The sequence below is a fragment of the Mustela nigripes genome, unplaced genomic scaffold (genome assembly GCF_022355385.1).
Source record: "Mustela nigripes isolate SB6536 unplaced genomic scaffold, MUSNIG.SB6536 HiC_scaffold_426, whole genome shotgun sequence".
Lineage (NCBI taxonomy): Eukaryota > Metazoa > Chordata > Mammalia > Carnivora > Mustelidae > Mustela > Mustela nigripes.
In genome coordinates, this window is record NW_026739833.1 from 13,846 (window position 1) to 18,460 (window position 4,615).

Consider the following 4,615-nt stretch of genomic DNA (forward strand, 5'->3'; position numbering starts at 1 on the left):
TTCAATTCTTCTTTAATTTGATGTTGACCAATTCATTTTTTAGTAAGATGCTCTTTAGCCTCCATGTATTTGAGTTCGTTCCAACTTTCCTCTTATGGTTGGGTTCTAGTTTCAAAACATTGTGGTCTGAAAATATGCAGGGAATGATCCCATTCTTTTGGTGCCAATTGAGACCCGATTTGTGATCCAGAATGTGATCTATTCTGGAGCATGTTCTGTGTACACTAGAGAAGAATGTGTATTCTGTTGCTTTGGGATGGAATGTTCTGAATATATTTGTGATGTCCATTTATGTGGACATAAATGTGTCATTTAAGGTCTTTATTTCCTTGTTAAACTTTTGCTTGGATGAACTGTCCATTTGAGTGAGGAGGGAGTTAAAGTCCCCTACTATTATTATATTATGGTTGATGTGTTTCTTTGATTTTGTTATTAATTAGTTTACATTATTGGCTGCTCCCATGTCAGGAGCATAGGTAGTTAGATCTTCTTGGTGGACAGACCTTTTAAGTATCATATGGTATCCTTCCTCATATCTTATTATAGTCTTTGGGTTAAAATCTAATTTTCTGATATAAGGATTGCCACCCCAGCTTTCTTTTGTGTCCATTAGCATGGTAAACTGTTTCCCACTCCCTTACTTTAAATCTGGGGGTGTCTTTGGGTCTAAAATGAGTTTTTTGTAGACAGCATATTGATAGGTCCTATTTTTTTAACCATTCTGATACCCTGTCTCTTTTGATTGGAGCATTTAGCCCATTTATGTTCAGAGTAACTATTGAAAGATATGAATTTTGTGCCATTGTATTGCCTGTAAGGTGACTGTTACTGTATATTGTCTCTGTTCCTTTCTGATCTACTACTTTTAGGGTCTCTATTTGCTTAGACGACCACTTTCAGTATATCCTGTAGAGCTGGTTTGCTGTTTGCAAACTTTTTTAGTTTCTCTTTGTCCTGGAAGCTTTTTATCTCTATTTTCAATGACAGCCTAGGTGGATATAGTATTCTTGGCTGCATATTTTTCTTGTTTAGTGTTCCGAATATAACATGCCATTCCTTTCTGGCCTGCCAGGTCTCTGGATAGGTCTGCTGTCAGTTTAATATTTCTTCCATTCTATGTTATAGACCTCTTGTCTTGAGCTATTTTCAGGATTTTCTCTTTGTCACTTAGAATTGTAAGTTTTACTATTAGATGGTGGGGTGTTGACCTATTTTTATTGATTTTGACTCGGGTTCTCTGTGCTTCCTGGATTTTGATGCTTGTTCCCTTCACCAAGTTAGGAAAATTCTCTGGCAAAATTTGCTGCAATATACTTTCTGTCCCTCTCTCTCTTTCTTCTTCTGCTGGGATCCCAATTATTGTAGTATTGTTTCATCTTAATGTATCACTTATCTCTCAAATTCTCCCCTTGTGGTCCAGTAGTTGTTTGTCTCCCTTTTGCTCAGCTTCTTCATTCTCCATCATTTAGTCTTATATATCACTAATTCTCTCTTCTGTCTCATTTATCCTAGCAGTAAGAGGCTCCATTTTTTTCACCTCATTAATAGCTTCTTTGATTTCAACTTGGTTAGATTTTAGTTCTTTTATTTCTCCAGGAAGAGATTCTCTAGTATCTACCATGCTTTTTTCAAGTCCAGCTAACACATCAATAATCGTCATTCTGAACTCTAGTTCTGACAACCTACTAATGTCCATTTTGATTAGGTCCCTAGCTGTTGGTATTGCTTCTTTTTCTTTGTTTTGAGGTGAGTTTTTCTGTCTTGTCATTTCATTCAGGTACGGCTAGATGAATGAGAGAACAAAACACTAAAAGGATAGCAACGACCCCAGAAAAACATACACTAACCAAATCAGAAGAGACCAGAACCTGGGGGTAGGGGGTGGTCAGAAAAAAGGAGAAAATATGTGTGTGTGTGTGTGTGTGTGTGTGTGTGTGTATAGAACAGAGCCACACACTTGATTTTGGGTGTATTTTGGTCTGTTAGAAGAAATTGCGTTCCAAAATTTTAAAGAAAGGAAAACTTTATATATACAAAAATAAGGGTAAACACAATGAAGAGATGGAATATGACTGTAAAGATGAAGATTAAAAAAAGATTCTAAAAAAGAAATTGATAAGATAAGAAGTTGGTTGAAAAAGAAAAAAAAAGGAAGAAAGAATGTGATCAGGCTGGAGACTAGAACAAAAGCATGCACTAGATTTAGGATATACTTTGATGTGTTAGAAGAAACTGTATTCCAAAATTTTAAATAAAGAAAAACCTATATGTATTCAAAAAATAAGTTCAAATACAATGAAGGGATAGAATATGACCATAACAATGAAAATTTAAAAAGGTTTTTAAAAATGTATTGATAGGGTGCCCGGGTGGCTCAGAGGGTTAAGCCTCTGCCTTCAGCGCAGGTCATGATCTCAGGGTCCTGGGATCAAGCCCCGCATCGGGCTCTCTGCTTAGTGAGAGCCTGCTTCCTCCTCTCTCTCTCTGCCTGCCTCTCTGCCTACTTGTGATCTCTGTCTGTCAAATAAATAAATAAAATCTTTAAAAAAATGTATTGATAAGATAAAATAATTTTAAAATGTTAAAATAGGAAAGAGGAAAAATTAGAAAAGATAAAATAAGAAAAAATTTTTAAAAATTTAACTTTCTAAGACTAAAGAATTATGGGAAAAAAGCCAAGAACTCTCTCTGCTGTATTCCTGTAACTCTCATTGATCAGTGAATTTGTCTTGGCTGGATGTTCTTGTTGAACTGGGGAGGGGCCTATTGCAATGATTCTCAAATGTCTTTGCCCAAGGCAGAGTTGTGCCACCCTTGCCAGGGTCCAGGCTAAGTATTCTGCTCGGTTTTGTTTTCAGTAGCTTTTTTTCCTTGAACACTTTCCATACAGTTTTGGAAGACAGGAATGAAGATGGTTGCTTCTCAGTCTCCATCTCCAGAGAAGCCAAGAACTTGGGGGCCCACTCCTCAGTGCACCCTCAGGAAAAAGCTGTCAGTCACTCCTATCTCCCTGGTCTCCAGCCACACTCTGTGTTCACCCAGCCTGTGACCGAGTGTTTCTGTCTCTGGCACATGGCCCCATTTGGGGTCTCCAAACCCAGCAGAATCCTGCAGGATGCTCCTGCTCCACTCCTCCTAGAGGAAAATGGAGGGATCTGCCACTGTGGGGTCCCTGCTTCAAGAGTAGAGGCCCAACTGTACCTTGAATCATGGTTTAAGGTTTAAGGTAACCCCAAGCTGAGAGCTCAATCTTTGGCTCTGTCCTTGCAGCTGGCTTCCCCACTCCAATACCACCCTCAGGTTATTGGACACCTGAGGGGGCTCTGCCACACTCAGACAGCCCCGTTCTTTCTGTGACCCTGCAGGTTCTGAGACCACACTGTCCCAGCAAGGGTTCCACCCGCCACTTAGCCTCTGGAGAGATGTCCCTTAGTGGAATGGGCTTCCAAAAGTTCTGGTTTTGTGCTCTGCTGCTCTACTGCTTGCTGGGAACTGGCCCTTTCCACCATGGTCTATCTTCCCATATATCGCCTCAGATTCACTTCTCCACATGTGCTATCTTCCAGGAAGAGGTCGCTTTTCTGTTCCTAGAATTGCTTCTATTCTTCTCTCTGGTTTTCTATTGAGTTTGTAGGCATTCAGGATAGTTTGAGAACTATTTAGGACCTGATGATATTTAGGTCTCCTACAGAAATCTTAAAGCTGAAAAAATGAGGAGTGAACTGAAGAATTCAATAGAGAGTGTTAACATCAAGATTCAATGATGCAGAAGAAAGAATCAATGACCTGAAGACAGGGCATTTGAAATTTCAGTAGAGGAGGAAAAAAAAATATTGAAGAAAGTCTATGGGCCTTATGGGACATGACTGAAAGGAATGATATCTGCAGTATGGGAATTTCAAAAGGATAAGAGGAAGAAAAAGGGATAGAAGGCATATTTAAAACAATATTGGCTGAAAACTTCCCAAACCTGAGAAGAACGGACATCTAGATCCATGAAGTGCAAAAGATTCCAATTACGCTAAATCCAAAGAGGGCTGCCCTGGGACACATCAGACAAAAATCCTCAAAACTTAAAAAAGAATGAATTTTGGAAGCAGCAAGAGAAAAGAGGGACAATAAATATAAGAGAACTTCCATAAGACTTTTGTTGGTTTTCTCAACAGAAACATTTCAAGCTAGATGAGAATGGGAACATACATTCAAGATATTTTTAAAAATCCGAAACAACCTGTCAACCAAGAACCCTATACTAGGCAAGCTGTCCTTCTAAAACAATGGGGAGATAGACCTTCCTGAACACACAACAGACGAGGAGATCATCAGTATCATATTTGCCTTACAAAAGGTGCCTGAGGGAATTATTTTAAGTGATATGAGTCACACAGGGAAATACAATTACTTATGATGTTACAATACCTGGAATCTCAAAGAACAACCAAACTCAGGAAAAGGCATCTGATTTGTGCTTACTAGAGACAGGGGGTGAATTACATACCACTTTTACTATATTTCAGAATCTAACTTTGACTACATATTTACAATTACCAGAGAGTTTTGCCCTACTTTTTAATGTTTTTATGATGTTAATTAGCACCCTTTTACTTACACTCAA